Here is a 12,689-nt window from a genome sequence, read left to right as displayed (position 1 = left end):
ATCAGAGTTCCTAGTTACAGCTACGAAAACACAAAGGTAGCTGTGAAATGGAATCTTTATACTAATGTAAATTTAAATATAAATAACCACATGTATTAATTGCTTTTATGTCACTGTGACCAAATATCTAACAGACACAGCATAAATGAGGGAGGGCTTATTTTGGTTTACCGTTTGAGTATAGTGGATGGGGAACACATAGTGGTGGGATCGTGAGATAGCTAGATATACTAGGTTGGCAGTCAGGAGGCAGAGAGATTGGGCCAGGCTATAACCCAGAAGGATTGCCCCTCTACCCAACAACACACTTGTACTAGTTTAGCACCACATTCTAAAGTTCCCCAAACCCCATGAAACAGTACCATCAGCTGAGAGCAACTGTTCAAAACAAGAATGAGATATGGAGTGGGAACATTTCATACTTAAAGCATAACACCTCTTCTGAGCAATCCCATTGGTTTATATAACTCTGCTATGTCTGTATCTAAAGCAAATCATAGTAGAAAGGATGCCTTGGCCCATTTCTGTGATTGATTATATATATATACAGATGTATATATATGTATACATATAATATGTGACATATATATGTCACATGTCACAGATATCATAAATATGTCACATACATTTGCCTATGAGTGTGTTATGTACATGTGTTTGTATATATATGAACACTTGTACATATGTGTATACATGTGTGCCTATGTGCATGTGTGTCTAGAGGTCAACTTCACATCTTCTCTTTAGTTTCTCTCCATCCAAGATTTTGAGATAGGATGTTGCACTGAACCCAGAGCTCACCAATTTGGCAAGAATAATTAGCCAGCAAATTCAAGGGTCCCTCCCACATCTGCCTCCAAAGTGCTGGCATTACGGGTTCATTGTACCATGCCTGGCATTTTTACGTAGGTGCTGAGGGTGGTTCTTGTGCAGCACATACCCTCCTGTCTGAACCATGCCCCCAGCCCTCTCCACAGTGTTTCCCTAGTCATTTTTAAGAACGCTGTGAGGGAAGAACTATCTCATTCTGGTGGTAGACATAAGTCAAGAAGGGTAAGATTTTTCCGTTGTATCCTTAAACACACAAACAATGAGGCCATTTCTGTTATTTACAGAAGATAAGTGAGGAAAGGGGGAGGGGCTGAAAGTGAGCAAACTGACATCCAAGTCCAAACATATTTAAGATTTAAAAGGTTGGCATTTCTTTTTTTTCCCCTCCTCTTGCTTTTTTAAACACTCAGCCCTCCTCATTAACCAGATATCTTTATTCTCTAAATATTTACCACCCAAACGAAATTTACAGTTTAATTTGCTGTATAAAATCATTTATTGACTGATAAACCTCATTACCAAGCCCCAGCACAGGCCCTGGTACTCCCGACAGTTTTAATTCCTGTAGCAGCAGGCTACTGCTGGAGAAAAACAATCCTGTCAAATTAACGGCAGGGGTCTAAATTATTCAAATACACTAAATCCATGCAGAACCGTTCCCCTGCTCATATTTTTTTTTTCTTTCAGAGCCAACAATTAACTGGCAATATTCTAACTTAAACAATGACAGCCATTCTAAAAGAATTCTGGGAACATGGCACTTTCCACCTTCCCAAGTCTCATTCTGCTGCTGGGGTACCCAGGAGTGACCCTCAGAGGGAGCCCCTTGGAGAGGTTTACTCTGCCCAAGCTCATCACCTCTGCAGAGCCCAGGGTCCTGCGGGGCCTCTTTCCTCGTACCCTCCCCAGGTCAGAGGCTGCATTTTGGGCACCAGTGCGTTTGTCTGTGTCTCTAGTGTTTATAGCAGGTGTGCATTAGGCTACAATTAGTTAATTGCACGCTCACCTTTCTGCCCGTGGGAGAAAAGACGGCCTCCGTTTCCTCCTGCAACTGCAACCAAACTAATTAGTGAGTTGCTGATTCAGACGGCCCACCTCCTCAGCCCAGGAAACAGAAAATACCAAGAAAAAAAAATTCTGTATGGATGATCTTAACTTCAGAATAGCACATTTGAGATAAAAAAAATCTTTTTCTCATGTTGATTCTCAGACATGTCCTATATAAGGACTGGCCTTGGCTATAGGTGGACCTTGTTTATTTACCTAATCCTCCTGTAAATGATGCCCTAACAATGACCAGGGTCTGGGTATGACACTCAGGATATTCTTTTATGATGATTCTGATTTGAGGGTTCATGCTATGTTCATATTTTTAAATCAAATACTGCTTAGCATCAACTATCTACCAGGCATATGGAACATCTGAAGCATGATGGTAGAAATAATTATAGAAAGAGATGTCAATGAAGAACAGTGAAAATGAGATCAGCCCCGAGAGCAGGGCTGGTCAGAATATGTGAACCAGAATAACCCAAGAGGTTGTTAAAATGCAGATGGACTAGGCTAAGGCACACTTGAATCAGGATCTCTGAAAGGAACCCAGTAATCAACATTCTCAAGTTTGCCCAGGTGACACTTAGCCCTTCAGAGTGTGAGAGCATCTATTTCTCTCCTTGGATGAAGGGTGCGTGTCAGAAAGCATGAGGCAATGCCATTATGAAAACACTGGGGCCAGCTGTGCAGAGAAGGCACTAACAAGAGTCAGTGAGGGACACACTTAGCGGTATACTCAGGATCCTGTCAAAGACAGGACAGAGCTGAAGAAGTGCAAATAGACAGGCCAGGCTGTTTGCACAACTCCATGGGACTGCCTCTCTCTATTCTCATTCATGGAGACACCACTCGTGGTGTTCATTAGGGGCTTTTCCTGGGAGTTGTTTGTTTTGTTTTGTTTTTGTTTCTGGTATATTTTTATTTATTTATTTATTTATTTATTTATTTATTTATTTATTTATTTATTTATTTATTTTTTGAGGTAGGGTCTCCCTCTAGCTCAGGCTGACCTGACATCACTATTTAGTCTCAGGCTGGCCTCAAACTCAGTGTTTTTCCTACCTCTGCCTCCTATCTCTGAGATTAAAGGCATGCAACAACACACCTGGCTTAGTTTTATTCATTTTTATAAAACATGGCTTTTTTTAAATAGTACTTTTAGATTTATGGAGAAGTTGCAAGGGTGGTATAGAGTCTTCATGTACCTTGCGCCCAACTTCCCTTCTTTTTAACATTGTACTGTCACAATGAGTGACAAAATACAGAAACACAATTATTTGCCGATCTCTATACTTGGATTTCCTTAAAGTATATATCTTTGTCTTATCCAAGATGTTTTATTGCTTTTAGATTTCACACCTAGGGTCTTTCTGGCTGTGACAGTTCCTCATTTTCCTGGTTGTTGATGACTGATTATTTAGGTGTTTTGCAAAAGGTCCCACAGCTGAGAGTCACCTCATGATTTAACTGAGCACATGGGTTGGTGGTGTGAGGGGTGGGCTGGGGTCATAAGTGCTTTCTGTCTCCCATACTGCATTTCCTCTTCTGAGAGAAGTCACTGTGTGCAGCCATCACTGAATTGGTGGTGAATGTGCTCTGTCCCTTCCCCTTAAGCATGGAGTAGCCACAACAATTATTTGGAATTCCTCTCTGTGGGATATTCACTCATCCTCCACCACTGATTTATTCAGTTGTCTGTATCTTAGGAACTTCTAGGCCTTGGTGGTATACTTCAGCTTATGACCCAACACTTCATTTATTTTGCCACTCAGGTTGTTCCAGTTTTGGTCTTGGGAGCTTTGCCAGCTTTCCCATCTAACATTAGTGAATGCTCCAGGTGCATCTGACATATTTCCTTCCAGATGTTAGTATCAATACTTTCTCCAAGGCTTCTTTTTACTAAAGAATGATATTTAGGGGCTGGAGAGATGGTTTAGCAGTTAAGTGCTTGTCTGTGAAGCCTAAGGACCCTGGTTTGAGGCTCGGTCTCCAGGACCCACGTTAGCCAGATGCAGAGGGGGGCGCATACATCTGGAGTTTCTTTGCAGTGGCTGGGGCCCTGGCACACCCATTCTCTCTCTCTCTCTCTCAAATGAATAAATAAAAATTGAATAATTGTTTTAAAAAGAAGAATGATATTTAGAAACCAAAATCTGGGGCTGGAGAGATGGCTTAGCAGTTAAGATGCATGTAGACAAGGCCAAAGGACCCAGGTTCGATTCTCCAGTATCCATGTAAGGCCAGATACACAAGGGGGCACATATGTCTGGAGTTCATTTGCAATGGCTAGAAGCCCTGGCATGCCTATTCTCTCTCCCTCTCTCTCCCTCCCTCACTCTCTCAAATGAATAAAGTAATAAAAAGAGAAAAGTTTAGGAACAAAAATCTGGACATGGAGCAGGCCTGTTATTATGATTGTCCCAGAACTACTACAGAGCAAAGAAGTACCTGTACCCACACATCTGTGTACATGGGTATGTTTACATGCCTGCCTACCTGTATCTGTTACTAAGCTACACGTGGCTTTACTTTACAAGAATGCATCCATCGACAGCCTAGGACCTCATGGATAATTCTAGCTTTCCCTTGCTCTCTATGACTTTCTACCCCAATTGGGATCAGCCTGACCTTCATCAACTGCCACCCGTCTATTTACTTGTTCAACTTCAGTGAAAATACATACTCTCCATTCATCTATCTACCACTATGCCATGTTTCATCTAGCTAATGGCTTCAGAATTAGCCTGGATCATGGTGTGGCTTCCTTTTTATGTCTTTTGCATACAACATACCTTAGGACATAGGTTTCAGGAACTCCAACCACTAGAGACACAGTGAATGCCCTGAACAGTATCCTCTTTCCTCAGATCTGTCCTTTCAGATCATAGCTCATCATGTTTTGACAGCAGCTGCAGAGTTTTCAAAAGGTCTCTATCAGCTACCTTGGCTTGCAGGTCCACAGCAGAAGCATCCTTTCCATTCCAGAATCACTGACATGACCAGGACTGTGCCAATGACAGAAATCCTGAGATTATCGTAAGAGTGATTGACTGATGAGGAGGTCTTAGCCCTTTTGATATTTTTCACAGTCATTACCCTCCATGTACCACCACAAGAGGGACCATAGGGGACATAACATCTCAGAGAACAGAGCCTTCTTCCAGGCTGGGCAGATGGAGAACCTTCTCAAAGCAAGCATTTCTACCTGGGTCTTGGAAAATAGATTCATACCTTTTTTAAAAAATATTTTTTGTTCATTTTTTATTTATTTATTTGAGAGTGACAGACACAGAGAGAAAGACAGATAGAGGGAGGGAGAGAGAATGGGCGCGCCAGGGCTTCCAGCCACTGCAAACGAACAGATTCATACTTTTAACATGCATGTGCTAAGTGTCCAAAAATAGGATGGGCAATGAAAACAAAGGAGGGGTAAAACAGGCAAGGTAGCTGTCTCCCAGAGACCCTGTTAAAGAAGGGATTTGGGCATTTAGTAGAGAAAGTGTCTATTAATCAGGTGGAGACCGGATATGGGTTGAAGTCCTGAGCTTTCCTGTGAAGATTTCCTTCAGTTCTCTGTATCTCTCAGTCTCCCATGGGATGATGCTCTGAGAAGATTTCAAAGCCCCTGACTCACACAGAGCTGTGTGCACACGCATCAGGAATGGGGCAAAGGGAGGGGACCAGGGGGCCAATGGGACCACATCCATTTCATCCTTTTTATATGTAAATGAGACTTTAAATAATATTTTGTAATGACCTGCATTCCTGTTAGGAAATATCTCTTGATGATTAAGCTTTCTCTCTGCAATTACGACAGCCTAGTGATCTTGGTAATTAATGCCAAAGAGGGTTTTTCAACACCTCATTAAAGGTTTTCCCTTTCAGGACACCGAAGACTCTGGTGCTCAGCCAGAGGCAGCAAATGCCATTTTCTGGTGGATGGAAACTCATCTTTTGATCCTCCATTTCTTCCTTCTCTTCCCCAGGATTTATTATTTATTTATTTATTTTTAATATGGAATGCTTCACAAATTTGCATGTCCCTATGCAGGGGCCATGCTAATTTCTGTATCATTCCAATTTTAGTATATACGGTGCTGAAGTGAGCACTTATTTTGTGATATTCTTCTTTTCCTTGCTTCTTCTCTCTTCTTGCTTCCCCTCCTCCTAAGTGTTAGTCTCTCCTTTTTCATCATTTATTCTAAAACAAAGTTGCCTCTTGTCCTAACTTTTTAAAAAATATGTCAGATATTGTTCTTCTTTTCTTCTAGAAGGACTTTTTTATTGTTTTCACATTTAATTCAATTCTTTCTACATGTCTGTGGGGAGTCTTTCTTTTCCTATGCTTTCCTGGAGGCACCAGCAAATGATTACCAGAGTAACTCAGTGAGCTAGATTCTTTGTTTTAGTTGATAAAAACAAAAGGTGAAGTAATGAATGAATGGTTTTAATATAATTTGTTAATGTTGTATACCTTATCCCAAAGGATTGTCAAGCAATGGGCCCTTTTATAGTTTTGTAAACAAAGTTTTTTTCAAACATAGGCAGATCTGTCAGTTACATATTCACCATGGCTGCTTTCTTTCTATAATGGCAACTGGGCAAGTGCACCAAAGCTCTTTTAGCCCCAGGCATAAAATATTTATTCATTGGCTCTTTATAACGTTGGCTTACCTTTGCTGTCTTCCATTGTTGAAGATTCTGATGCCCATAGTGTATTTAATGTATTTAATGTATTGAAAGCTCTGTAGACAGGAAAATTGTTTAATTTCATTCTAATTTGCCTCCACAACTGTATTTTATCATAGAACATTCTCTCAACTCATCTTTCTATAATTTGGAGACATTTTCCCTGGATGTAATATTTTCTTTCTGATTGACTTCAACCTGGCATGACCATGACCTCTTTCTTGTCTCTTGCTTGGGTTTGCACCAGAACCAAGTATTGCGCCCCCATATGTTTTCACCCCAGCTCCCTCTTGACTACTGTGAAATTTTCCTACTCAGGCAGACATTCTAATATGAACCCATTTCTCTTTCCAAGAGTGATAAATTGTGGAGCCTAAGTAACTTCTGATGGAGGAACAAGATTGACTGGTATTCTGTCTATGGTTTTCCCCACTCTTGCCTCATCTAACTCATCTCAAAGAAAACTCATTTGGATTGTGCTTCACTTTTTCTGAGCCATTATTGAAACTGAGATAAAACTGATCTGACGTTCATGAGTCAGATCTGAAGAAACATCAAGGTGGTGCTGAGGAGATCCAGAAGGCATGGATTTTCAAGAGGGTCCAAGAGTACCAGAGCATCCAGGAGAGAAAGGCAGATGCCTCTCTTTCCCTCAAATATGGAAGTAGCTTGGGTTTGGGGAGAAAAAGAAACTTAGATTCAGACTCAACAATTGAAGAGTAAAATAAAGTAGAAATAGACTCCCCTGTCATTTTCAAGCTCTTCCAGTTCTTCCTTTTCCATCACTGAGGACTTAAGAGAACACAATGGGTCACAGTTGGGTGTGGACCCAGGTACCTCCTCACCAGCACTAGGGGGCATGAAATCAATGAGCAATGGCCAGGCATAAAAATAAGTGGAAGTTACTGGCAGAGCCACATCAATCATGATGGTTCTCAGGGACAAGACTGAGATCCAGGGGTCTAGGCACAAAGTCCAGGGTGAATGTGGCAGGATAAACATAACAGTGTATTAGCTCCTTGCCCTGAGTGCCTACTGTAATCTCCAGAAAAAGGAACGTGGTGGGTGCCACTCTCATGACTGTGTTTTTCAAGCTAGGTCGGTAGTCATTTCTGATCCTTCAATAAGGAAACTACCTTATGGAAACCATTAAGATGGCCAATGATCAAATGAGTGTTTTGTAGCGTGCATTGCTTTGGTAAGATAACCCTTCACTCCTGCATAGTAATGCTGGCTACTTCTGGCTCTTTTGAAATTTATTGCATGCTGCCCCTCTCCCAGGAATTGGCATTAGACCAAGGTCTTGCTAAAGACAGATCCCTTCTTCTTCGCCATACAGATGAATGCAGAAGTAAATCTACAACCCAAGGAGGACACTGGAGAATTGTTAGAGAGAAATCTCTTTGGGATCTTAAGCCATATAAACTACATGAACATTTTTCCTAGAAGTTGGGGAAAGTTTTTCTAGAAATGAAGTAAACATACAGAAAACCAGAACTGGTAGATGGCATGATCAGAACAGAGTCCTGATCCAGCCATACCCAAAGCCAGTAAAATATTGACACATTCAGTCATATAAATGTTTTCCCTTGCTATAGTCATTTTACATCAGATTTCTATAACTTACCACTGGAGGTAGCTCCAAGTGCCATCATGTTAGCATGGAGGAGATATCATTTTCCTTTGATGGCTGGCTACTTTTTTGTAATAGACAGAATAGCACAACACACACCGAAGACACGGTAGTCAGCATGGAGCCAACTCCATTTTCCCACTTGCTTTTGTAAATAAAGTTTGATTGGAACCCAGCCACATAACTCACCTATACAGGATCTGTGGTGGTTTTCTGCACTATACCCACACAACTGTGTGGTTGTAACAGAGACAGTGTGGCCCCACAAAGTTCAAAATATTTACTATGCGATCTGTTAGGAAAAGCTGCTGATTCAACTCATTTGGGGGTTTTAACTTTTCAAGATAAGTTCTATCCAGGACAAATTATTTTTCCAGGATTACTCAGAAAAGAAATGTAGAGCAAAGTTTAGGACTCCAGATTTTATGGATATAGAAACTTGAAGGTTCCCTGGGAATATATTGTACACATTGTAATAAAGAGAGAGGAAAAACAACAACAACAACAACAACAAAAACAAACAGACAAACAAAAAAATAGAGTCAAGAAGTACAGGTGAGGGAGGGCCCCTAAGCAGCCAGGTGTGAAAATAGAAGTTGGCCTTGGGATACATTAGGAGAGACTGTTCCAAGGCCAAATTGGACTGGAGAGACCTATTTAGGCAGGTGAGACCAATTTAGAGAGGCAAATTAGCTCTGTGGGTAATGAGCTTGCTCCTATGTGAAGTGAATTACATACACCTGGGCATGAGTGTGGCTCTAAGCTGAGGTGAGAGATGCAGACAACCCAAGGATGCAGAGCACGATAAAATGTTAGCCAGCATAAGTGCCAAACAGCAGAGAGCAGCTCCACTAGGACACTCCATTCATGCTCAGACTGGAAATGGGAATCCTTGTGGGATGCAAATGGGTAAGCTGTGTGGGGCTGCAAGAGCTTTAGGCAAAGGAGCAGGTGGGAAGCCTTCAGGCTAGAAACGAGGTACCCAGCAGAAAGACCTTCACTGTGGAATGTTCTCACTTCACGGGAGATCAGGTGAGACTTAAATGGTTTAGGAGCTGGACTGCTGTCTTTGTACACAGTCAGCTAGGGACTGGCCCCAAAGAAGAGCAATACCACCCTGCCCTGGTGAGGCTAGAACTCCAGTCTTCTTTAGTCTCACTCGAGATGGCTGTAGACAATAACAGCAGCAGCTTCTGTTTTTTGTTTGTTTGTTTGTTTTTTTCTCAACTTTTCCCAAGCTGAGCCACCCAGGGGGTGAGCCTTTTCCTGCGTCAGTGGTCCTCCTGGACACCCACTTACCACTCACAGTCCTTTCTACCTTGTAAGTGGCACATCTTAATTGGATGTCTAATTCCTATCAACGGACCTGTGACGTGTGTGAGGAGCCCCTTCCCCATATGAGAGAGGCTCTTCCCAAGTCTTTTTCTTTAGGCATTCCTCTTGGCTTGGGAGCGTTCATGCTTCCTCTTCTCTCCTGTTTCCATCCTACCATGTAAAGCATTCACAACTTACTCTTTTCTGGGTCCATGCTTTTAATTCTTTGCTAAAATGGCTAAGAACCAGGAGCTTGAGAGTCATGAGCCAGGGATTTCTGTCTCCTCCCAGATCTCCAATCCCACAACAGTCCCTTGGTCATTACCAAACTGAACCTTCACCTGGGATTTGTCAGCCAAATGAATTTATTTGAGCAGAAGTCTTCCACTTATAGGAGGAAGGTTCTTGTGTGTTAATTAGGTCATGCTTTGAAAAGAAAAAAATAATTATCCTGGTATTCACCATCTGAAAGCATCAGGGTTTTCTATGAGTAATATTACTTTTCCTTATTTTTTTGGACTGATATGTTGTATTAAAATGATGGAGACATTTTAATTAAGTTCTCTATTTATCACTGCTATATTGATTGATCTTAGAAATATTTAAATGGAAGAGTTGTGATGAATGGGAGAGTGTTTGTTTCTTTCTGATAAGTAGCTAGATAAGCTTAAAAGGAAAGAAATCCAACAATTAATGTAAACAAGGAACAAAGTGAGAAGGTGATGTTCTCATCAGTGCTGTTTGTTGACCTTTCTCTCTTCGTGGAATATCACTGAGTCATATTATTAAAACAAGTCACTCTGCACTGGATTTGGAGACTGTAGTGAAACTTATATTCACTAATTATCTGGAACCTTCCTGCATAATATCTCATTTGAATAAAAGCCGGAGACAAGAGTGTTTATTATAGTGATTCCCCTATAGCAAGAATGAATTTGGAATTTAAATATATCTCTCTTCCAAAAGTTGTGCTACTTGTTCATATAAACATTCAAGGAATTTACCAGAACATTAAAAGCAAGCCTGGTGTGGAATCCACAGCAAAGTCTGTTGTGCCCTGCAAAATCCTGCAGTAGGGCAGAGGGTTACAAGGTCAAGATTTAGCCATTCTTTCCCCTCCAATTTAATTTCTATGGCTTGATTTCTTAAAAGGTGATTTTCATCATGTTTTTTTTTTTTTAGGTGGCCATAATTGAAAGAGAAAATTCTCCCCCTGAGAGAGTCTCCCCAGATAGCTTTCTCTGACATTGATTTGTCCCTGGCTTGGCCAGAAGCCACTGAGATAGGTCCCCTCATGTTAGATCATTAATTGTTCTTCACCAGGTCCTCAAACACTTAAGCTGAGAACCGAGGCAATTATGCAAATAAGCCAAGCAAGAAAGTGATGCATGTGCTCCAGTGAGCCAAGGCCTCCATTGACAGTGGCTTTGACTTGATATGTCCAGATAATTGCTTCAAGTTCTCCATGACTGTCCTACAGAATGTGCAAGCTCCTGGAGAGAGAGAGAGAGAGAGAATGATTTTAGTTTATTTTTTGATGATATTACTATCTTAAACAAAAGGGGAGAAAAGGGATGAATACTGATATCCTTTGTTTAAGCCAAATACAACTTTGGTTGGTTTGAGTTCTCCCAGAAACTGACCTTGAGACAAGAATTCAAACAGAAGTGATTGATCCAGGAGGTACTCTCAGAAACTCATGGACACGGGACTAGGAAAATGTGAGGCTCAATACCTCTGTGTATATCTAGTTGACTCTAATAAGGGAACCCCATTGTGGAACTGAGAGAGCTCTAACTGGAACCTGAACTCTTTCACACTTGGGTGCAATGGTCCCAGCTGGCAGAAAAAGCCCTCAGACCCACATGTATTGGTTTCTTGAAGTCTGGCTGGCATTCATCCAGAGATCTCAGTGGGGTACCAATGATGCTCATGGGACTCCTCTAGCCAAAAGACTGCAGCTTTTGTGAGGCTTTGCATCTACCTTCCTTCTAGTCCTTGCTTTCAGAGCAAAGCTAGGCATTTGTTTGGGAATTTGAGCAGTGTTCATTTTCTGGAGAAAGCACATTTCTGGCTAGTGTGTATATAGCACTTCAGTTCCTTTACAAAGCTAATGTTTGTTAAAATAATCACCAAGGGGCTGTGCCATATTCATTTTGGGCCTTCTTGTAAAACACCAACTCTGGGAAACACTGTGCATTTTCACTCTCCCATACACCCCACCCTCCTCAATTTTAAACTTTAAGAAGGAAATATCTTACTGTACCTGCTCTTAATTCATATGCCTTTCAACACCCTTCAGCCCAAGGAAATGCAATTTTGGCTAGATATTTTCTTTAAGTGGCTACAAATGTGGTCAGGCCAAGCCAAATCAACAAGTTTGTTTAGTATTTAATATGTATCATGATTACATAAGGTAAATATTTCCAAACCACATACTGTGGTATTTGATCAAATTAGCTTTTTATTTATTTGCCTTGCCTGTGGTGTTATTGGCAAAGATAGTCAGGAAATGAAAAGAGAATTAACAATGGATCTGTGGGATGGAACACACAATTTCTTAGAATTTTGGTTCATGTAACATTCTTAGAAAGCCCAAGTACCAGGGCTGGACAGATGGCTCGGTATTAAAGGTGCTTCTTGCACAGCCTGACGGTCTGGTTCATTTCCTTAGTACCCACGTGGAGCCTGATTCAGAGAACTGCATATGCATTTGGAGTTCCATTTGCAGTGGCAGGAAGCCCTGGTGTGCCTGCCCCTTTTTCCTTCCCTTCCTTCCTTCCTTCCTTCCTTCCTTCCTTCCTTCCTTCCTTCCTTCCTTCCTTCCTTCCTTTCATCCATCTTTCTCTCTCTATCTGTCTTTCTCTCGGCTTGAAAATAAATAAAAAAGAAAATAAAATAAACCTAAGTACATGGAGCTCAGGAATGTCCAATAAATGAAATAATTAACTTTATTTTCAGTTGTATTTCTTTCAATAATACTTGAGAATATTAAGTTTGCTCACATGTATCGTGGACAGAAAGTTAGGGTGCTATTTTGACTGCAGTGAGACTTCTATGTGCAGATAAATATGTAGGCAAGAGTTTGAATGGGAGTGCTAGGTATAATTATTCTTCTGAGACAGACATGGTTATTTAACTTCTTCTCCCTTCCTGAGAGTCTGAGCTC

General features: G+C 41.1%; 1 pseudogene; it reads right to left on the bottom strand.

Annotated features, from left to right (window-relative positions):
- Positions 1–5,893: 5,893 nt before the first annotated feature.
- On the bottom strand, positions 5,894–5,994 carry LOC123458347 (annotated as a pseudogene).
- Positions 5,995–12,689: the final 6,695 nt, after the last annotated feature.

This window comes from Jaculus jaculus, chromosome 1 (genome assembly GCF_020740685.1).
Source record: "Jaculus jaculus isolate mJacJac1 chromosome 1, mJacJac1.mat.Y.cur, whole genome shotgun sequence".
Classification (NCBI taxonomy): Eukaryota; Metazoa; Chordata; class Mammalia; order Rodentia; family Dipodidae; genus Jaculus; species Jaculus jaculus.
Note: the sequence above shows the minus strand (reverse complement) of the source record. Positions and strands in the feature narration are given on the sequence as shown.